We start from the raw sequence: 24,421 nt of genomic DNA on the forward strand, positions 1-24,421 counted from the left end.
CGCAGGAAAGGACTTACTCGCGACGTGCCACTTAAAGACTGAAGAAGTGGGGGTCGGCCTCACCGAGAGCCCTGAGGATTAGCTCACGTGGTAGATCGCTCGCTTAGCATTGTAGCGTTATGTTGGGTGTATTTGGATAAGAGCATTTGGGCTCTGAGCTGAAGCACTGATCTAAAGAAAACCTCTCCCCCCAAAGTTATCAGATTCCCTTAGCTCATCAGCTTGGAACTGGTTTGCATCAAAGTGACAGTTTTGGGGAGGATGGCACCAAGAAGAGGCCAAATAGTTTGGAATTCTGCTATGAGATGTCTGGAGAAAGGGGCCTGTAGGTGATAAAAACTCTTTGAAGTGGACGAGAGCCGAAATCCCGACATAGAGCTACGAACCCAGGCCAACCGGCATTTCCAAAAGATGGCATGGATTGACATCAGTCATAAATCAAGCCCCCCTCCAATAGGACACTGGGGGCTGAAACCGAAATCCAATCTCAAAAACTCAAGAACCAATCACCTCTTGATCTGACAGACTATAAGGAACAGCGGACAGTCTTTCTCGCTCTCTCTCACCTGAACCAGTAACTCGCTGCCACAGCTCAACCTGTAGCTCTGATCAGTGGAGTTTTACAGCTGGACAATTGACTAAGTCGACTGTATACGAAAGTGTCAGTCATTTAAATAGCTATTTGAGTCTTAAGAAACTTGACCCTTGGAACAAACACGGCCCTGCTTTCCTCAAAGACTTTGTCTCCAAATAAGTATGGTGAGAGACCCTGCTTGCCAAGAAGATTTTGTGCACAACCTTGGAGCCTTCAAACCAGTGGAAAATCTGTTTGGAAACGACTCTACTTTCGCGAAACCCCAACTTCCAGGTGTATCGACTGAGTGGAAGTTCTTGGACAAAGCCGAACCGGACTGCCTTTGTTCCAAACCACACGGACCTCGTGCCGTGTGCTGTTATCTGAGCCCGAAGCCAGAGAGGCCTCTCTGCGACGAAGTTCAGATAAGTTTAACAGTTTGGAGTTCATGATTCATGACATTTGAGAAATCAATTAGAAATGTTAATCTGTGATTCATAACTCTAGAATGTGTAATATCATTTAGTTTTCTTAAATATAAATGTGTGTTGCATTAAACTGTTTTGTTGATCATTTTAGAAATAAAATCTGTCAACGCCGAGAAATATCTTCTCATTCCTGTTTAACTGTTTAGTCTGAAATTGACACAAGTTAATAGACATTAGATTATTGGTGGCCCTGCCTATCCTTAATCATTGAATAATAATCAGTTAAGGGAAATTGTGGTAACAAGTAATGATAGGATCTTTCTCGGCACCTAAACGTGAATGAGACTGATATATATATAACGAGAAGTTACCTGACATAAATACTAACCTGCGTAGTTATTTAATGTCTGACTAATAATACTAACGAGAGACTCACCTTCGTCTTACTAACCGGCATTGTAGTCAATGTGTTTATAACCTTTTTTGTTTAACGATTTGTGTTATCATATGTGATCCCATGGTCTTTGATTTGGTCACGGAAGTGATTTGTCTTCGATTTGTTGATCTAGAGTTGAATTGTAATTCGTTTTTCCCTTTTGTATAATTAGTGTAGTGCTACATTTAGTCTTTGTTTTGAATACATTTGACAATTTATATCTTTGGAATTGGTGTCTGCGTCCAATTATTACAGAAATTGAGTTCTACAAGATTCCAGGATTCGTGATAAGGTGATACTATAAATTCACTTCTTTAATTGAAATGTATAAGTGTACCTTACGCTACAGCATGCGAGAGGCAGCGGGATCGATGCCCGCATTCTCCAAGGCCTCAGGCGCTCGTGCCCCGGTTTCGGGGGAGAGTCGCTCACTTTTCTTGCCGCAGACACAGGCGCAAGGCATTGCCTGTTTGCCGTAAGGTTATCAGACACAACGCGCCGGCGACGGCTGCAGCATTAGCACGCCGGCTGGCCCTTCCGAAGTTCCCCAAAAACGACCGAGATGCCGCTTCGACGTCGTAACCCCAGGAACGACCGCAAAGGCACTCCAACCCTCAATCTTCCGATCCGAAGTCAGACCGAAGAGACTGTATGATGTTTTAGATTAAAGATAGTATGCAGACCGAGCAAGTTAGATTTATCGAGCTAGCAAACAGCCATTGAGGCACCTGTTCGGGACGTACCCTGTAGAAATTCCTGTCAACGATAAAAGGATCAAACGGTGGAGAAAAAGCCCGCAGGATGTTTGTCAAAACTCTGTTTGTGGACTGAATGGCTTTCCCAGATTGGCAGGGACTGTTTTTGGTATTGACTGAGGGACAGTTGTAAAAGACAACCTCTCACCGGACCTCTGGCATACACCAAAGAAAGCCACCTCACCTCTCCCCCGGATCTCACAAAACACAATCCCCCCCGCCCCCAGGGAAGACAGACTGCAATCGGACTCGGGCTTGCACCTTTTGATTGGATGAACGGCCGCAAACATTCTATGTCATTTTCTTTTAAAGCTTCACTCGTGCTTGTAAAAAACCGAGGTCTCACTGAAAGAATGCCCTGACGTGGTTGCTTCCAAGCTAGCTGGTTTACAAAGTTCCTTTTCGCTTTAACGATGATTTCCAAGAAGGGAAATAATCTATCTGTAATCTGTCAACACAGGCACCTTCTTCTCCGTTAAGCCACGCGGTCACCACCAGGAAGGTGAACGCACCAGGCCGACCCGGAGTTTTCGCCAATTCGTCTCCAAGCCTCCCAAGAGGGAACATAAACAGGCCTTATTCGCAGACACAGGCCCTCACGCAGGGAGACCACCGCTTCACCGCCGCTGCCCCTGCCAAGGGCCCCAGGTCCCACCGAGACTTGAACTCGGATCGCTGGATTCAGAGTCCAGAGTGCTAACCATTACTCCATGGGACCAAGCCCGCTGCCCTCCTCTTGCCCGTGACGAAGGTTTCTGCTCTACGCACACGTCTCGCTCTGTCGCACGGCCAAGTCCAGATTGAGCCAAGTTGCGCCCAGAGTGCTGCGTGTGGCGGGTCACTTCCGGAGCCGTCCCTGGTGGTCTAGTGGTCAGGATTCGGCGCTCTCACCGCCGCGGCCCGGGTTCGATTCCCGTTCAGGGAAGGTGGATCTGTTGCTCTTCCCCTAAGACCTGTGTGGTGCATTTTCTCTCTCTCTATCTGTGATTAAATCCTTACTTATATACATATGTCCATGAACGTTTCTGGAGCTCATGTACATCACATCACACGACGGGCCGTGATCTTTTCGGTCACTTTGAAAGTTTTGCTCATGACAATCCTTTTCTATTGCGGCACGATGGCTGCCACCGAGGAAGGAAAGTCGTCCGCAGTTGGCTGCAAGCTTGCCTGAAGCGCAGGAAAGGACTTACTCGCGACGTGCCACTTAAAGACTGAAGAAGTGGGGGTCGGCCTCACCGAGAGCCCTGAGGATTAGCTCACGTGGTAGAGCGCTCGCTTAGCATTGTAGCGTTATGTTGGGTGTATTTGGATAAGAGCATTTGGGCTCTGAGCTGAAGCACTGATCTAAAGAAAACCTCTCCCCCTGAAAGTTATCAGATTCCCTTAGCTCATCAGCTTGGAACTGGTTTGCATCAAAGTGACAGTTTCGGGGAGGATGGCACCAAGAAGAGGGCAAATAGTTTGGAATTCTGCTATGAGATGTCTGGAGAAAGGGGCCTGTAGGTGATAAAAACTCTTTGAAGTGGACGAGAGCCGAAATCCCGACATAGAGCTACGAACCCAGGCCAACCGGCATTTCCAAAAGATGGCATGGATTGACATCAGTCATAAATCAAGCCCCCCTCCAATAGGACACTGGGGGCTGAAACCGAAATCCAATCTCAAAAACTCAAGAACCAATCACCTCTTGATCTGACAGACTATAAGGAACAGCGGACAGTCTTTCTCGCTCTCTCTCACCTGAACCAGTAACTCATTGCCACAGCTCAACCTGTAGCTCTGTTGCCAGAACCGGAACCAGAAACCAACTAAGTCTTTGCCGGCAACAGAAGAGTTAAACTGGGAGAAGGAGATTGAGCCGTACGAAGAATTCTTTTAAAGGACTTTATTAAATAAAGAACTTTACAGACTGTGCAGCCCGCCTGTGCCCACCTGATCAGTGGAGTTTTACAGCTGGACAATTGACTAAGTCGACTGTATACGAAAGTGTCAGTCATTTAAATAGCTATTTGAGTCTTAAGAAACTTGACCCTTGGAACAAACACAACCCTGCTTTCCTCAAAGACTTTGTCTTCAAATAAGTACGGTGAGAGACCCTGCTTGCCAAGAAGATTTTGTGCACAACCTTGGAGCCTTCAAACCAGTGGAAAATCTGTTTGGAAACGACTCTACTTTCGCGAAACCCCAACTTCCAGGTGTATCGACTGAGTGGAAGTTCTTGGACAAAGCCGAACCGGACTGCCTTTGTTCCAAACCACACGGACCTCGTGCCGTGTGCTGTTAACTGAGCCCGAAGCCAGAGAGGCCTCTCTGCGACGAAGTTCAGATAAGTTTAACAGTTTGGAGTTCATGATTCATGACATTTGAGAAATCAATTAGAAATGTTAATCTGTGATTCATAACTCTAGAATGTGTAATATCATTTAGTTTTCTTAAATATAAATGTGTGTTGCATTAAACTGTTTTGTTGATCATTTTAGAAATAAAATCTGTCAACGCCGAGAAATATCTTCTCATTCCTGTTTATCTGTTTAGTCTGAAATTGACACAAGTTAATAGACATTAGATTATTGGTGGCCCTGCCTATCCTTAATCATTGAATAATAATCAGTTAAGGGAAATTGTGGTAACAAGTAATGATAGGATCTTTCTCGGCACCTAAACGTGAATGAGACTGATATATATATATATAACGAGAAGTTACCTGACATAAATTCTAACCTGCGTAGTTATTTAATGTCTGACTAATAATACTAACGAGAGACTCACCTTCGTCTTACTAACCGGTATTGTAGTCAATGTGTTTATAACCTTTTTTGTTTAACGATTTGTGTTATCATATGTGATCCCATGGTCTTTGATTTGGTCACGGAAGTGATTTGTCTTCGATTTGTTGATCTAGAGTTGAATTGTAATTAGTTTTTCCCTTTTGTATAATTAGTGTAGTGCTACATTTAGCCTTTGTTTTGAATACATTTGACAATTTATATCTTTGGAATTGGTGTCTGCGTCCAATTATTACAGAAATTGAGTTCTACAAGATTCCAGGATTCGTGATAAGGTGATACTATAAATTCACTTCTTTAATTGAAATGTATAAGTGTACCTTACGCTACAGCATGCGAGAGGCAGCGGGATCGATGCCCGCATTCTCCAAGGCCTCAGGCGCTCGTGCCCCGGTTTCGGGGGAGAGTCGCTCACTTTTCTTGCCGCAGACACAGGCGCAAGGCATTGCCTGTTTGCCGTAAGGTTATCAGACACAACGCGCCGGCGACGGCTGCAGCATTAGCACGCCGGCTGGCCCTTCCGAAGTTCCCCAAAAACGACCGAGATGCCGCTTCGACGTCGTAACCCCAGGAACGACCGCAAAGGCACTCCAACCCTCAATCTTCCGATCCGAAGTCAGACCGAAGAGACTGTATGATGTTTTAGATTAAAGATAGTATGCAGACCGAGCAAGTTAGATTTATCGAGCTAGCAAACAGCCATTGAGGCACCTGTTCGGGACGTACCCTGTAGAAATTCCTGTCAACGATAAAAGGATCAAACGGTGGAGAAAAAGCCCGCAGGATGTTTGTCAAAACTCTGTTTGTGGACTGAATGGCTTTCCCAGATTGGCAGGGACTGTTTTTGGTATTGACTGAGGGACAGTTGTAAAAGACAACCTCTCACCGGACCTCTGGCATACACCAAAGAAAGCCACCTCACCTCTCCCCCGGATCTCACAAAACACAATCCCCCCCGCCCCCAGGGAAGACAGACCGCAATCGGACTCGGGCTTGCACCTTTTGATTGGATGAACGGCCGCAAACATTCTATGTCATTTTCTTTTAAAGCTTCACTCGTGCTTGTAAAAAACCGAGGTCTCACTGAAAGAATGCCCTGACGTGGTTGCTTCCAAGCTAGCTGGTTTACAAAGTTCCTTTTCGCTTTAACGATGATTTCCAAGATCTATCTATCTGTAATCTGTCAACACAGGCACCTTCTTCTCCGTTAAGCCACGCGGTCACCACCAGGATGATGAACGCACCAGGCCGACCCAGAGTTTTCGCCAATTCGTCTCCAAGCCTCCCAAGAGGGAACATAAACAGGCCTTATTCGCAGACACAGGCCCTCACGCAGGGAGACCACTGCTTCACCGCCGCTGCCCCTGCCAAGGGCCCCAGGTCCCACCGAGACTTGAACTCGGATCGCTGGATTCAGAGTCCAGAGTGCTAACCATTACACCATGGAACCAAGCCGGCTGCCCACCTCTTGCCCGTGACGAAGGTTTCTGCTCTACGCACACGTCTCGCTCTGTCGCACGGCCAAGTCCAGAGTGAGCCAAGTTGCGCCCAGTAGTGGTCAGGATTTGGCGCTCTCACCGCCGCGGCCCGGGTTCGATTCCCGGTCAGGGAAGGTGGATCTGTTGCTCTTCCCCTAGGACCTGTGAGTAGATAGTAGGGTTTTTTGGGCGCGGCCTATTTTGTTATGACGTATGCCCTAAGCTTATTAATATTCCTACGTCATAATTGGGGGGCGTGATTTTAGAGTTATTTCCTTAATTATTCCTACGTCATATCCGTCAGAAAGTGTACACCCCAAAAACCCTGAACAACAAGGCCACCCATAAAGACCCCCCCCCCCCCCCCTGAAGGCAACGCCCCGAAACTCTCCTCTCTATTTAAGACCCCGCGCTGCTTTTAGGCAATACCTCTTTAATTCTCAGCATCTGAAACATCCCGCTTCTTCAACATGTCCAGCGACATCAACATGAAACCCCTCAAGAAACAATCCCGGGCAAGGGTTCCTGTACTCACCAATTTGAAGATTGAACGCTCCTGGGTGTTGTTCTGGGGGGGTCGACGGGGTTACCGCTTTAAAAGGGATCCCAGCTATGTTGGAGTGGAGCTTTTTGCTTTGGGAGAGAAGGAGGGTACGTTGGAAGCTTTTGAGACGGTGAATGAATACTCTTTTGAGGACTGGTTGAAGGTGATGGCATGGAGAGACCTGGGGCTTGTGGATAAGACTCTAGAAGGCTTGCAAGAGGGTCCAAGAGAAGGCGAAACGGAGTCTCCGACTCAGAGTTTTGAAAGGTGTGAATGGGAAAGCTTGCAGAACTACGGTACAGTGGTGAAGAGTCTATCTCTAACTACTGATCGTAAGGTTTTGTTTAGCAGTACCCTGATTACAAACCCTATTGAAGGGGTTGTGGAGGATCCAGAATAACAGGTTACTGAAATTATGTTTGACGCCGTGGACTGGCCGTTCTTGAAAGAGGTCATAAACTGTATAAATGATGGTTTTGACATCTTGACCAAATGTTCACAACTGGATTCTGTTAGAAGGAGAATATGCTGGATTATGGATTATATATCCCCCTTGAATGACGACGACGATGATAAAACAGACGACCTGTGGGGGGTTGGAGGGGGGTCTGACGGCTCAGGGTCTACTCTCTTCTAAGAGGGCGGTGTGTCGTGACGTAGTGAAGAGATAGGATAAAAGGCGCAACAATTCATTCATGGTTTAAAATTAAAGAGAATGTCTTACCCGAAAGCTGCGGACGTCGACAGGCTCTACAGGCCTCTTCAAACCCGGGATCACCCCTGGTTCTATTCCCCAGATTTTGTATACACTCCGGAACCCTCTGACTGCGGTTACCCTCCAAGACCTCAGACCCCGGTCCCTCAGGACGAAACAACATGCGGAGCGATGGATGTCCAAATGAGTCTCGGGGATCCCCAGCCTCTGGAGCTCATGGAGGGCCTCGATTTTGCCGAACTGTCTACCGTCTGTGCGTCTCAGGAGGGGGTCAGTCCAATGGATGTAGAAACACCCCACAAACCACCAGGCGACCCAATGAGCATCGGACGGTCTCGGGGGCGTGATGAAGACGCAGGATTTATGCCCGGGGTAGGTGTCCAAGTAAGCAGAGTGGTTAAAAGCACCCTGGTGTATATTCTGAGTGCTCTCATCGACCGAGCTCTGAAAGAAGTCTGTCGGGGGTGTGAAGTGAATCACCCCAGTCAGTTGAGACACAGTTGTTTGTTTGAACCAGACCGTTACTATTTCCTGTTCTATTTCAACGTGTTTTACAGAAGACTGAACAAACCGTGGCTGAAACCGGCACTAATCAAGGCTCTGTCTTACTCCCACATACATGTCACTGCTGGACAAGTCCAGAAAATCATAGATGAGATTTTGCTGGAGCTGAAAAAGGAGCCGTTTATAATAGAGAAACTTGGGCAGCTGCTCAATGACCTGGATGAGCCAAGTAGAAAAACCGCTGGCAAGCTAAAAGCTTATTTCTTCCGTAAAGAAGTTAAAGCTGGGGGCAGCGACGAAGAATTCGACATCTACGCCACTGATTCAGACTCTGACCTGAACTAAGGGACTTTGAACATGGGGAATGTTCTGGACTGCTGCTGCAACTGGTTCTGTCATCAACACTCTGCAGCTAACCTGAGAGCGCTATTACACCATGTGCTTGACAGAAAAGTAGCCAACGCGAGCCTTTTCTCTACAGATTTAACCATCGATGAGGATCAACTTTCAAACCTGGAAAAGTTAATGGTTGCTGTAACAAAGACCGGGGGGTACGAACACTGGGATGAAGCGCTCAAGGGGGCCAAGAATGATATTAGGCCATTTCATCAACATCTGTATGACCTTTTACTGAGCATGTTTAATACCCCTCTGTTTACTTTTAAAATAGGTCATATTGTTGTTTTATTTACATATGTAACTGAGGTGTGTGCCTACAAGATAAAGAAACAGGTATTTGTTGATATAGATCAAGTAACCAATCATCTGATTTCTTTTTGTCTGGACCGTAGAAAAAATTGTTGTGTATGTTATACTTTTCTCAAATGTCTAAAAAGGGGTATCTGCTCTCCTGAAGTTGAATAAAAAACCTTGTATAAAAACTTTGCGCATAGTGTGGGTCTGTGTGTTTATTTGGCAGAATGACTCGGCAAGCTCCCCAAATGCATGAACTATACTACAACCCAGCCAAGATTGGGGGTTTGGCGGGTAAGAAGGGTTTTCAAAGAGGACTCGCTGAGGCCGGCGTGAAGGTTAATGATGTGGTTGTTTCAGAATGGTTACGGGAACAAGACGCCTATACCTTACATAAACCTCTCAGGATTAACTTTAAAAGAAACCGTGTATATGCAACTGACATAGACTCACAATGGCAAATGGATCTAGTCGATATGTCAAATTTATCAAAACATAACAATGGTCACAAATTTATGTTGATGTGTATCGATGTGTTATCAAAATATGCCTGGGCTCGCATTCTACATAATAAAACAGGTCGGGCGGTGACAAGGGCCTTTGAGGATATATTGTCCCAGGGACGATGTCCTAAAAAACTGCAGACTGATAAAGGAAAAGAGTTTCTCAACAGAGAATTTCAGAATCTACTGAAGAGACACAAAATACATCATTTCACCACCGGTAATGAGCTTAAGGCATCGGTGGTGGAGAGGTTTAACCGCACCATAAAGACCAAAATGTGGAGATATTTTACAGCGGTCAACACGTTCAAGTATTTTGATAAAGTTCAGGATTTTATCGATGCTTACAACCAAGGGTATCACGCCAGTATAAAAATGAAGCCTATAGATGTTGATCAAAGTAATTCTTTTAAGGTCTATAAAAAATTATACGGCCCATTTATTAAGAAGGGGAAAACTACTTATAAGTTCAACATCGGTGATGTGGTTCGCGTTTCAAAGCTAAGGAGTACTTTTGCCAAAGGTTATGAACAAACATTTTCTGACGAATATTTTACAGTTACCGAACAGGTGGCTAGAGACCCCCCCGTGTACCGGTTAAAAGACTATGACGGGGAGGATATAGAAGGAACGTTTTACGAAGCCGAGTTACAAAAAATTATTGTGGGTAAAGACATTGTATACAGAGTTGAAAAGATATTAGCTGAGAAAACCCAGAACCGGAAAAAATATGTGTTGGTGAAATGGCTTGGATGGCCTGAAAAGTTCAATAGTTGGGTCCCGGAACAACAGGTTTGTGATATTCAAGCCTTATAACAACATGCCCGCTGGTGTGATGGGGTCATTACTTTCGATACTCAAGATGGAATCAGGAGGCTTCTACGTGACTCTACCCAGTAACGCCTCTCTCGATATATACCCTAAAAATGAAATATCCAGTTACACGGTACAATTTGGAAAATCTATAGATCTAAGGGGGTCGTGGGAAGTGGGGTTGGCGGAAATACAGTATCCTTACACTTGGGCTGTTTTACAAGATAAGGATGCCACCTTCGCCATTTTTGACGATGTTAAAAAGAGTCAATGGACATTCACGATGCAAGGAGGTTATTATGACAATGTGGATACAATATTAGATGAGATGCATAAACAGTTCTCAGAAGGCACCCCCAACATCAAGCTATATTACAACCCTATTAAAAACAGAGTGTACAAGGTGTCAAAACCTGGTATTAGCATTCAAACCAAAGGACAACTGGGGCGTATATTAGGGTTCTATTCTGACACAGAGAGCAGGTTCTCAGAAGTGGTGGCACCCTTCCCGGCTGACATCAGTGGCGGCTTTTACACTCTTTATGTGTATACGGATATCATAACACACCAGAGGGTCGGGGATAGCTATGTCCCCCTTTTGAGAAATGTACTTATTAAAGGTAAAAGCAATGACATGGTCACAATTACTTATGACAAGCCACACTACGTACCAGTCTCAAAGACCCACTTTGACAACATCACGATCGAAGTAAAATCGGATCAGAATATCAACGTACCCTTCCGCTTCGGGAAAGTTATTGTCAAACTACATTTTCGACCCCTGAAACAGTGTGTACATTATTAAAATGGCTACCTCGAGGGGTTATGTAGATCCTAGCGCCTATGTGGATTATTACAAGATGCAAGCCGTGAACGGCTTGCCCGGTTTTGTAGGAGCCCCCACAATGTATGGAGCCGGTCTAGGAGGACTCTTTCGTGGTCTCTTTAGAATGGCCGTACCCCTGCTTAAGAGAGGCTCTGCTATAGCCAGACCCCACTTGAAATCAGCGGCTAAAAATATTGTTAGTGACGTGTTCACCAATGTTATGAACCGGGCAGCTAGCCATGAGCAGCAGGAGGGTTCGGGTCTCATGGTAATGGCGAGGAGGGGGGGTAAAAGAAGAAACAGTATGTGTCCACCAGGGCGACGAAGATCCGTGGCTAACAAAAAACGAAGAAGCTCTCATTCTCCAACATATCGTGGAAACACTCGGAGAAGGAAGCAGCACAAGAAAAAACCTGCAAAAAGAAAGTCTCAAAGAAAGACAAATAGAGCCTCAGGATACATCTTTTAAAAATGTCTTTTGTCCACAGTCTATCGGAAGAATGCGTCAAATCAGAACTGGATCTGTTTACAGTTCCATACACTCAAACGAGTATAGATAAGAGCATATATGTAGAGATACCCCCTCTTTCCGCAATTTCAGATACGGCCCCTCTGGAGTTTTTTATTGCTGGCAATGGCGAGGATTATATTGATTTGAATAACACATTTATTTTAATGAACTGTAAAGTGACTGATGAGGATGGCGATGCAATCGAGAAGACGGCCAACGCTGGGGTCATCAATTACCCGGTGGCCACCATGTTTTCACAGGTGGATGTGACCCTGGGAGATCGGCTCATTAGTCAAAGCAGCAATACTTACCCCTATAGGGCCATGATGGAGTGTATCCTTAATTATAGTGAGGAGACCCTAAGCAAACAGTTCAGCCCCGGCCTTTTCTTCAAAGACACCCCGGAAGCTATGGACGACCAGGATCCAGAGGGACTCAATAAGGGTTTGCAAAAAAGAACGGCCTTTTCAACAGAAGGGAGGACCTTTGAGCTAATGGGACATATTCATGCAGACATATTTTTCCAAGAAAAACTCATGCTCAACGGGGTAGACATTAAAATTAAAATGATCCGTAGTAAAAGTGCTTTTTGTCTGATGACCCCTGATACTGAAAAATATAAACTGACCATATTATCGGCCTCGCTGTTTGTGAAAAAAGTATCCGTCTCCCCGGCGGTTAAACTAGGACATGCGCAGGCTTTAATGACGGCAAACGCCAAGTACCCGATCGAAAGAGTCTATATGAAAGTCCACAGTATCCCCGCAGGGACACGGGTGATGAACCAGGAAAATCTGTTTCTAGGCCAGCTCCCAAAACAGGTTATTATAGGTCTCGTGGATAATGATGCATTTACCGGGGTTTACAACAAGAACCCCTTTAACTTTAAACATTATAACGCGGAATTTATAGCACTGTACGTCGATGGTGTGCAGGTTCCATCCAGACCTTTTCAACCTGACTTTGAAAACGGCAACGCGGTTCGTGAATATTACAGTCTAGTACTGGCTACGGGTCGCCATCTCAAGGATCAACCTCTGCTGATCGATCGCCGGGAATACTGCAGCGGTTACACCCTGTACGGTTTCAACCTGACCCCTGACGAAGAGTGTGGACAACATTTTTCACTGATGAAGACGGGCAATATGCGTTTGGAGATGCGTTTCAAGCAGCCTCTACCACGCACTGTAAATATGGTCGTGTATGCTGTGTTTGACAACATTATTGAGGTGAATCAGAGGAGAAACGTTCTGTATGATTATTATTAAAATGAACACCAGAGAGCTCAACCACATCATGAATGCCCTGGACGGCTCACGGAAAGTGTTTCAAGGAGTCTACGCCTGCGACCAGCTGCCTAAATTTAAGATCAAGAATTTACCTGCAATGTACATAATCAACACACACCCTAAAAATATGCCCGGAGAACATTGGCTGGCTATTTATCTAAGGGAGGACCGCCGTGGGGAATTTTTTGATTCCTATGGAAACCCCCCGGATTTCAGACCTTTCCCTCGGAAGATCAATAACTTTCTGCTCAACAACTGTCAAGAAACCATTTACAGCGGTCGTCAAGTACAAAGTCTTCAGACCTTCACTTGTGGTCAACACTGTGTGTTTTTCTTATATCATAGATCTAAAGGAAGGTCATACCCCGATATTATGTCCTTGTACAGTGAGGATTTAGGCCAAAATGATAAAAAAGTGGCAGAGTTTGTCAGGACACTGTGGACCCCCCCTTATAACACAATTACTTACGACCCTAGCCAGCCATGTATACAGATGGGGTGTTCTTGTGAGGATTTTAAAAGATGTCATGCGTGTTAAAGTGAAAAAATAATGAAAACAGCCTTTGAATCATTAGTTTTGTTTTTATTCAACACAAATCTTATACAAAGCAGGGTTATGTTATAAATAAATGTACAACATTTGAAAATAAAAATAAAAAATAAAAAAATTGTTTGTCGGTTCCTTATTTACAGGGGAGACAAATAAAAACATGAGATTAATAAGCTTCCCAACGATGGATAGATCCTGAGGAGGGTTGCTCAACACGGTCAGAGTAATGAGATATCGGCGTCAGATCAGTCACCACCTCTTTACACAGACGGATTTTTTGTCGCGTTTCCTGGTTAGGGACTGTTGATTGGGGCATGTTCAGACAGGCCATCGCCTGTAGGAAAGCATTCCAGCCTACAGGTCGGCGACTATCGGGTACCTTATTAGTGCTAGTGACACTCTTCAACAAATCAAACATGTGTGAACCTTTGATCAGTTGTCCTTTAAAAACAAATTCACCCTGTTCATTCCAAGTCGTTACCCGCGGTTTCTGAACCATTTTGTGCAGAATATATTCTGCATGTCTTTTGCTTCTGGCCGGCATGTTTCTCAAAACATCCGTTACAACATCTCCCTCTGAACTCTCAACAGGTTCAGGCACCGCAACATCTTTATCAACCGTACCCCCCGCATCAGTCCCAGAACCATTTTCTTGAGAGGCCATGGTTAAAGTTAAAATGTTTTGATCTTTTTCACCCTGTCTAACCAGACGGAGGTAGCGCTGTAACGTGTTGCTATACATCTGGGCTTTGGAATACTGATTTAAATCGGCCCTGGCCAGTATAGCTTTCATTTCAGAGTCCAGGTTGTTTTCGGCCATTTGTCTAATGGGCTCTGGCCCGACAACATTTTTTCTCAGTTTCTCAAGCTGCTCCTGAGGGATCAAAAACATTTTCTGAGCATATTCCATTATTAACCCACTCTGGAAGCTAGAAGACTGGTTAGGAAAGGCACGGCTATGCTCAACAGCGGTCCTATAAAACCTCCGGTTTGATTAATCTTCTTTCTTTTTCTTTTAATAGAATACTTCTTATTAGCGATGATCTTGATAACCGCTTTTTGTTTTTTGAGTTTAGAATGTTGAGAAGGGGTTAGGGGTATATTACCGCGTAAGATGTTAAAAGCTATTTCACACAGGGTCTCGATCAAATCCGAGGGGGCCCCTGCCAGCACAGCTTTCCTATGGCGCGGGCTCCCCTCAAATAACATTTGCAAAAGCGGCAGATTTCTTTTAATCCGAACAGACATTCTTATTTATTTCCTTTTCTTTAGCACATACACTGCCGGCCAATCGGGCGGGCACAAACCTGTTCTGAGGCGAAAGTCTTCTGGGGTTTGTGCTTTTAAGTCCACAATCAAGTACCCGTAGGGTTTTTTGGTGGCATCCTCAAATGCCTCCAAAAAGAATTTGGTCTGGTTAGGGTACATTTGACGAGCCAAGACGGTGACCTGTAGTTTATCTCTGGGGTTTTTAAAAAGAATTATATATTTGGCATTTAAATTAATAGTGCGGCTTTTTTTACCTTGAAAAAATAGATTTTGAACTAAATAAATAATACTTAAATTCCTATGATGAGTGTACTTTGTGAAAGCTTTTTCCACTTCACTGTTGTCACCGGCCTGCTCCATCAGGTCATCAAGGATCACTAGATTAGTTTGTCCGGGCGGGAACAGGTCATCGTCACACAACGAGGCGGGGAGACCTTGCACAAATTTCAGATTATTTTTTTTTGATGCCAAATCATCGTAGAGAGGTTGCCAGCAAGAGTAACACCACACTATGTTGTCAAGAGCTTGGGACACGGTTGCGTCCACATCTTCTATGATGTTCTTTATAAGATAGCTCTTACCCGAATTGGAGGGACCGGCTATAATACAGGAGAAAGGGTGTTGAAGTCTGTTATCAAAACCACTGCTAATATCCATAAGGCAGAGTGGTATAATCAGTCTTCAACACTCTTTTATTGTACACCACCCTGAACCGTTTGTTTAGTGATCTATTTTCCAATGTGTACCCCTTTTTATTGTGATAGATCTGATTTCCGGCTGTAATAATCTCGCGAGGAGGCGCGTCTTTCTCGGTTACAAAACTTTGTACCAGGGTCGTCAGAGACTTGATGTTAATGAGCTTGTTGTTACAATGGTTCAGAGTGAAACCCTTAACTTTCATACAGGTCTTACCCGCAGCCGTTCTGTATGCGTAAGTCTTAGGACCCCCTGAAACAAACTCCACTATGTGGTCCTGAGGATCTAGCTCGCTCGTTAACTCCCCAAGGTAGTCCCCGAGGGGAGGGACCCAATCCCCTGGCCTGGTGACAAAGATTACAGAGTCAGTATCATGATAGAGCGTGCGTTCCTGCAGCTGATCCATTAAGTTGTACAGTTCAAGCTGGGCGTAAGCCGTGGTAAAAACCGCTATGAAAACATTAACGTTTCCCTGTTTGGTGGGGAAATCTTTAGGGGCCCTCCACTGGACCTGTGCCACGTGGTCATTTAAGAATTGAAAGTGTGATACTGCATGTTGTTTGGAAAAGATAAATTCTATAAACTGTTCAGGGGTTTTAATCAAGGTTGTGTTTAGACGGTTATTTCTTTCCCCAAACTTACCCCACAGACTGTTTAAAATCAGTTTGGACATTTGTCTCTTGGCGGGGTTTACAGTTATGTTCCCCGGCTCTAGACGGATCCCTTCCTTTTCAAAATATTGCTGAACGTACCGCTCTTTGGCAGCGGAGTCAACACACCATGAGGGATAGCCCGATGCCTCCTGTTTCCCTTTCAGATGGGTCATAATGTACTCAGCAAAAAGAGTATCAGATTTTTCAGAAAAATGCCAAACCTCATACACCTTACCGACTCTGTAACCTTTCTCCACCGCCTTGTCAAGCTCAATGCTACACCAGACACCCGTCAGCGCTCTCTCGTCATCACTGTGCAGACAAGAGGTATTTTGATTTTCAGTTTCCACACACGTTCTACACAGAGGGAACATCAATTTTCCCGAACACCTGTAAGGCAACACGGGTAGGAACAGCTCACGAGGAGGGTACATGGTGACTTTGATCAAACCAAAGTACTGTCCGATTTCGAGAAAGTCACGATAAACAATGGTTGGATGCCCCACCGGGTACATTTTGGTCTTGTTGACATAAGGGTACAGACTGGTGAAATCATAGTAATCTACTCTCTCACCCTCCTTTACCTCATAATGTAAACAGAGGGCGTTGGTACGACCCCCAAATAACGCATCCCTGGGCTCTAGACGTTCAGGAAAGTCCAAGGTTTCCATAAACCGTTGTACCCCCACATCCTGTTGCTTCAGGGTCGTCCACGCGTGTTCCCAAATCACCAGTACATTCAAACCATAGGTGTTTTTTAAAGTTTCAATTCGTTCCTGGAAATCATAGTACATATCACCGCAGAGTTTTTGTGTTACGGGGTTAAAGGTGTTTGGGTCGAAGCACTGAGGACAGCCATGGTAAATACAACCAGCAAACTCATAAGCGGTACGCCGCCCGGACACGTCGCTAAAACCGTCTAAGTAGTAAGGACCCATTTTGACTTCCCCTTGATTTAAAGCATGTCTGATGAAGATGTTATCCCGGGCACTCAGATATTCCAGCCACTGTATGGAGACAGTCGAAAAGTTCTTTTGTCTAGCACGATAGTTGTCAGAAGTGGTGTCCGCTATAGTGTTTTTCTGCAAGAAATTGGATCGATACATTTTCATGCAGAGAGACGCTATGGTCACACTTTGCAAAGGGTCGAGACCCGACGTGTTGATAACCTCGGTGCGGAAACGCAAACAGGCTTCTTTAAGGATCACCACATCATTTTTACAATAAGCGGCCATCTCTTCTCGGAAATCAAAAACACCCCCCTTAACCGTATTGTACCATTTAAAGAATTCCTCCCTCTCATGAGACATCATAGTATCAACCCCATAATAAGAGGCGGGCGGGTAGGACCCTCGATAATTTTGAGTGTCCTTAGTATTAAAAAAATGGCAGAACCAACCTTTCTTCTGAGCCTCAAAACCCAGAGCTTTAGGCAAAGCGCTCAATTTCATGGGGAGGAAATTTAACGAGTCTATGTAACGTTGGTTGAAAGCCTCGTCGGTGAAACACATGATCTTGCTACCCTGAGCTATTATTTTTGGGGTCACCCCATTTTCCACCAGATACTTCATCAATATGTAAGAATCATAACCCTTAGCATTGTGGGCAATAAATGTGTAATTGAGGTATTTTGGACCGCCGCGTAAAGAAATCCCTGACACAACTCTCACCGCTAGCTGACCACTCACAATCCAACATGTCAATACAGTGTATATAATTAGCAACATGGACCCCGTTTTCTTGCCGGCATTCAAAATCAAAAAAGACATACCGGTTGTGCGGCGGCTCCTTTTTAACCGGCTGAATAAAGCACTGGTGTTCAGACCCCGGGGTTAAATCCGCATTACAGATCCTACATCTCGGTTCCAGACATTTGTGTGGTTTAACCTCATGAAAACGGTACTGGAGGCAACACTGCGGGCAATATTTAGTTTGATCACAATAACTCCGTTTTTTAACCCCCTCAGCAGCGGCCCTCTGCACCTTATGTTCGGAAAAACAGAACGCGGAGAGACAAATCCTTAAGCAATCTTTACATCGGATGGTAGGGGCCAAACCCTTACGACATTGCGGATTGAAACAGACGTTACAGTAACCGTCACAGCGGTGCTTAAGCTTATCATTGAAGGCCTTATAACACCAATGACAAACATACGAACAACCCAAAAAAGCCGTCAAACTCTTTATTCCAAAGTAATGACTATCACTTAGGAAGAGAAACAGTGTCTGTGTATGGGTTTCAGGATGTGTCTGAAATTTCACAAATACTTCCTTTACCTCACAACGGTACCACACAACAATTTTTAAAGACAACAACTCCTCAAACATGGCAATGTCTGAAAAGGCAACCATCTGTTGAGAGTTTAAGCCGGCCCTCTGATGAAGCATTAAAGCCTCTTGCATAGCTTGGGGTTCAGGCATGTCGGGGGTGAGTAGTTTTATTAAACTGTAAGCAAAACAGAGCTTATTGTCCCCATTGGAACTCACCACTAATTGCCTGAGCTTGTTCCTAATTATGTCGTTCTTCAAGCATTTCGACAGTCTTCTAAGCGCCCCACCCTCAGGGTTAGGAACCACATTCATTACCAGAGACAGACTTTCATCAGCTAAGATGGATGCGTTACTTTGCAATAACGCTTCGATTTTAGCCAGAAATTCATCAACATCTAAATTATCTCCACTCAGCATTACAGATAGGTTGCTAAACAAATCATCCCCTCTGAGTTCTAACTGTACAACATCTCGAGGTCTGACCCTTTCAGCAACCTGTTCAAGCATGTTTTGCAAGGCCTCGTGTATGTTGACAAATATTTCTGCATAATTGTCACAATTTAAAAGTTCTGCAAAATTAAAACGCTGAATCATTTCAAAATTGTTATAGGCCGGTCTATCTATAATCACGGGATCACTGGTACTTTTGGACACATCATCATTTTGAACAAAGCCTTCAACCCCTACATTCTCACAGAGCATGTCATCCACAGCCTTATCAGTCTCAGAACCCTCCACATTCCGAACACCCCCACCGCTGACATCTACAAAACCCCCTTTTTGAGGAGGCTCATTTAAAGCCTGTAAAAGTCCTTCAAAGATATCCACCCTGTTAATGTCAAGACCCTCCTCTATAGTGACGGCTGCTTCTTCCGCCGTACTGTGTTCTAATTGTCTCAAATCATTTATAATAGGGGCAGAATTTGGTCGGGGTAGCGTCTCCAAAGCCTCCACCATTTCAAACAAATCGGGGTGAACTAGGGGTTGAACCTCTATAAGCGCTACCGTTGGGAGGTGGTTATTTAGATCATTGACCATCTGTAACAGGTCGGGGTTCACGGTAAGTCTGGTAATTCACATTCTATCGGTGGTGATTGGGGGTTATTTAAATCATTTATCATTTGTAATAGTTCCTGGTTCATTGGGACATCAGAGGAGTTCACAACAGGGCCGAGGGTGTTCTCTCGGGAAGGTCTTTTTGGGGCCCTAACTTGTTCATAATCCTTTAGTTTGTGAGTTCTTTTACCAAGTCCGGACATTTTTTTTATTTTTTATTTTTCCAACAACCCACAATAGTAAGGCGTTTTGTATCTATTAAAACATTAAATACGGTACAATTCGTTAGTAAGGGTATTAATAAGGGTGTTTTGGCTCTCTATCACAAGGTTTTGCCCCACTAACACAAGTCTTTGATTTAGTAACAAGGTATGTAGCAACTCATGCCGACCTTCAGGAAGTAGCTCCGGGGGATGGTGTCCTGGCTCAGCTGCAAAGGATGGTCGCTCCGGTAAATCTCGGTCGAAGGAGGCAGGGAGCGAGCGTATACTCACGGACGGAGACCAAGAAGGCCTTTGCGGTGACACCCTGGCCAATCGCGGTGTACTGTTCAGCGTTTCTGTAGCCAAGAAACGGGGCTGGGGGGACGATGTTGAAACCAGTCCGTCGTTGGGTGGTGTGTCAACCCTGACTGACGGCGACCCCTGAGGTTGTTGGTTGCCTGTATTTGTTCCGCCCGACAATGCGGCGGGCTGAATCTGGATTGTTGAATTACCCCCAGAAGGCTGTGGCCTGAGTAGATGTTGGGGGGTCTCCAAGACCACCGTGGGGGATCCTCTCGGTGATCTCTCCGGGGAAGATGTTTGATCCCACTTAGACGGGGTAATTGTCCTCAATAGCTCATCCACAGAATGACTATCCCAAGAGTCTTGGGAAGAATAAAAATATACATTACATTTACATCTTTAAACGGCGACAGAAATCAAACTTAAAACAACATGTCCAGGACCTTCAAAACCTTTAGCTTTTTTAGACCTTTGAAAATAGGCTTAGACATTCACTACAACGCCTTATTATTTACAGACAATATATTTATTAGGACTTGATAATAAATGTAAAACAGAGAAGCCTCTGTAAATAAACTGTTTCTTAAATGTAATATTGTTAATAAAACACTTTTTATACACACACACACCACATTTCATTTTTAAACGAACCTTCCAAGTGTAAACGCTTCCTGATCCCGGGACTTCCTGTTTCACAAACGTTTTCACGATCTGTTTAAATATTAAATACAATGAACACCTTCAAGCCTTTTCCTACAGCCACTTTAAAACAGAAGTATAATTGCGGGAGATAAGCCAAACAACTTACTAAAACCTTTCGGACAGCTTTACTTCCTAACCAGACGGTCGGGCAATCGGTCATTTCTAAACACATGCCCCAGAAACAAGCCTAGACCTGTCCGGACTTCTAAAGATCTTTCCCAGAACCCCCAAGACCTACAGGAAATGGGCACCCCTCGCTTAAATATTAGCCCTCAACGGGCAAACAAAACCCTTTTAAAAACATTAAAGTTTGAAAGATCTTACTTACCTCCAAAGAATAATCGTTTCTTATGTTTTTCAGCTGGTTTAGCTTTTTGCACTTCTGTGAAGGTAAGAGACATGTTTAACCTTTAACCACCCCGCTTTATAAAAAGCTTTAACCTCTTACAAGCGGCAGATATATACTCACCGCTATCAGATACAGGGGCTGACGGCCTTTCAGATTCTTGAAAGGTGACGGTTCTCGAAGGTAAAACTAAACAAGCCCTCGCTGTGGAAGGCCTTTCGTTGTCTCGAACCACGTTTCTTAATACTGTTAGAAAGGATATTTTTTTAAATTAACAAGACGGGCCTCAAACATCTTACAGAAACGTTATACAAACAAACAGGGGTTTAGTTCTTACCCGGTCGGCAGACAGCCTGTCTAGGGACAACCACTTCTCTTGGTTGATCCTCGGAGACATTAATCACAGGCCTTTCGATAGTTTCTGTGTAATTAAAGAGACCGCCATTAATATATATTAAAACGTTTTCATAACTCTAATGAGCCGCTTCAAAACACAACCACACACCCATACATAAGAACCCTTGAGCGCAAACACAAAAATCTTACCGTCGTTGTTCCAGATGATCTCCTCAGCGTTGGGAATTAACTCCTGTTGACTGGCTGAAAAATAATTTTACAGAACTTAAAACAGATGTTATAACCTTATTTACAATACATGCCCACAACCCGCTCTGAGTCAATGAAAATAATCTGAAGACTTACCTAAAAACTCGTTTAAATCGAAGTCGTTGATGTTGTTTCCGGACATTGTTGATCTTTAGGCTTAAATCGAAAGGTCAGTATGAGTCTGTCGAGCTGAAGACCAGACCTTCATACTTATACTGATGGCCGGATGCCGGATCTGCTTGTAAGGCATTGTTCTGGGCTGGCCTTTGTGCCGTCCTGTTACCAATTAACATATCAAAACCAACCAATAAAATGACCCTGCATCAATTTCAAATAGAAACCAAGATGGCGACGATCTCTCTCCTCTCTACTCTAAACTTTTATTAGAACCTTTTGGTCTCTCAAAAAAACATTTTTAAGCATCAAGACCTATAGTCAATAAACACTAAGAATATTTCAGGCCTTTATACGCGCTAAAAAACAACCTGAGCCAAGAAAATAACTATAAAGATCTAAAATAAGTAGCGCTTTTACAGTGATTTTTTTTTTTTTTTTAATAGCGATGCTTTGTTTGGTATTAAACAAGTCACAAACTACTCAGAACAGCGTTTATCCCCACAAAAGAGATATTTGGGTTTATTTTACAAAGCTTATAAATTATATAGTATAAAAGTATTCTGAATGTTTTGAGACCACACGCCATGCCTACGTTTGTCTGAGCCCACCCCCGTCCCCCGTGGTGTGAGTGATTTAGCCTTGAGTGTTGTGATCTATTTAGCATTGAGTGATCAGTTGTTTTTATTTTTTAAATGATTCCTTATCATCAGGGATTGAGCCTGCTAAAATACCTTAAAAACATATCCTTATCTTAAGTCTAACTCTTATGAGCTTTAAGACCCTAGAATGTATTTAAGTAAAACGAATGAACACATTATGTGTGAGATAAAATATAACCACAGCTTTTTTTTTTTTTTTTTTTTTTTTTACAAAAACAATTAACCTATACCCACAAACACCCACACACACACACACACCCTCTTTTTTTAAATTTTATTTTTAATTAAATTTGAGGGGAGAGACAGAGCCATATACATTGGGGTTAACATAAGTACCCTATGCAAAACAGGAATTGTTAGGACCTGTGACCATTACAGACAACAGAACTTGTTGATCTTATAAAATGATTGGGCGAGAGAGACAGAGAGAGAGAGACAGACAGAGACAGAGACAGAGACAGTGTGAATATGATAAACGCACTATTCAAAATGGCATTGTTAAGACCTGGGCCCCTTACATGTATATTTAAAAAAGACCCCCAACCACTACAGGAAGAGCCGACCCATTCACACTCTACAGTTGACCAACAAGAACAACAAGAACAACCGGTTATGGGTGGCCTTGTTGTTCAGGGTTTTAGGGGTGTACACTTTCTGACGGATATGACGTAGGAATAATTAAGGAAATAACTCTAAAATCACGCCCCCCAATTATGACGTAGGAATATTAATAAGCTTAGGGCATACGTCATAACAAAATAGGCCGCGCCCAAAAAACCCTACTATCTACTCCTGTGTGGTGCATTTTCTCTCTCTCTATCTGTGATTAAATCCTTACTTATATACATATGTCCATGAACGTTTCTGGAGCTCATGTAAATCACATCACACGACGGGCCGTGGTCTTTTCGGTCACTTTGAAAGTTTTGCTCATGACAATTCTTTTCTATTGCGGCACGATGGCTGCCACCGAGGAAGGAAAGTCGTCCGCAGTTGGCTGCAAGCTTGCCTGAAGCGCAGGAAAGGACTTACTCGCGACGTGCCACTTAAAGACTGAAGAAGTGGGGGTCGGCCTCACCGAGAGCCCTGAGGATTAGCTCACGTGGTAGAGCGCTCGCTTAGCATTGTAGCGTTATGTTGGATGTATTTGGATAAGAGCATTTGGGCTCTGAGCTGAAGCACTGATCTAAAGAAAACCTCTCCCCCCCAAAGTTATCAGATTCCCTTAGCTCATCAGCTTGGAAGTGGTTTGCATCAAAGTGACAGTTTTGGGGAGGATGGCACCAAGAAGAGGCCAAATAGTTTGGAATTCTGCTATGAGATGTCTGGAGAAAGGGGCCTGTAGGTGATAAAAACTCTTTGAAGTGGACGAGAGCCGAAATCCCGACATAGAGCTACGAACCCAGGCCAACCGGCATTTCCAAAAGATGGCATGGATTGACATCAGTCATAAATCAAGCCCCCCTCCAATCGGACACTGGGGGCTGAAACCGAAATCCAATCTCAAAAACTCAAGAACCAATCACCTCTTGATCTGACAGACTATAAGGAACAGCGGACAGTCTTTCTCGCTCTCTCTCACCTGAACCAGTAACTCGCTGCCACAGCTCAACCTGTAGCACTGTTGCCAGAACCGGAACCAGAAACCAACTAAGTCTTTGCCGGCAACAGAAGAGTTAAACTGGGAGAAGGAGATTGAGCTGTACGAAGAATTCTTTTAAAGGACTTTATTAAATAAAGAACTTTACAGACTGCGCTGCCCGCCTGTGCCCACCTGATCAGTGGAGTTTTACAGCTGGACAATTGACTAAGTCGACTGTATACGAAAGTGTCAGTCATTTAAATAGCTATTTGAGTCTTAAGAAACTTGACTCTTGGAACAAACACGGCCCTGCTTTCCTCAAAGACTTTGTCTTCAAATAAGTACGGTGAGAGACCCTGCTTGCCAAGAAGATTTTGTGCACAACCTGGAGCCTTCAAACCAGTGGAAAATCTGTTTGGAAACGACTCTACTTTCGCGAAACCCCAACTTCCAGGTGTATCGACTGAGTGGAAGTTCTTGGACAAAGCCAAACCGGACTGCCTTTGTTCCAAACCACACGGACCTCGTGCCGTGTGCTGTTATCTGAGCC

At 44.2% G+C, this 24,421-nt stretch overlaps 3 non-coding genes across 3 annotated transcripts; 1 reads left to right on the forward strand and 2 right to left on the reverse strand.

The window, feature by feature from the left end:
- Positions 1–2,839: 2,839 nt before the first annotated feature.
- Positions 2,840–2,911, reverse strand: trnaq-cug (transfer RNA glutamine (anticodon CUG)). Its single transcript has one exon. It is a non-coding gene; the product is annotated as a tRNA-Gln (tRNA).
- A 135-nt stretch (positions 2,912–3,046) lies between these two features.
- Positions 3,047–3,118, forward strand: trnae-cuc (transfer RNA glutamic acid (anticodon CUC)). The gene has a single exon. It is a non-coding gene; the product is annotated as a tRNA-Glu (tRNA).
- Positions 3,119–6,360: 3,242 nt separating this feature from the next.
- Positions 6,361–6,432, reverse strand: trnaq-cug (transfer RNA glutamine (anticodon CUG)). The gene has a single exon. It is a non-coding gene; the product is annotated as a tRNA-Gln (tRNA).
- Positions 6,433–24,421: the final 17,989 nt, after the last annotated feature.

This window comes from Amia ocellicauda, chromosome 6, assembly GCF_036373705.1.
Source record: "Amia ocellicauda isolate fAmiCal2 chromosome 6, fAmiCal2.hap1, whole genome shotgun sequence".
Classification (NCBI taxonomy): Eukaryota; Metazoa; Chordata; class Actinopteri; order Amiiformes; family Amiidae; genus Amia; species Amia ocellicauda.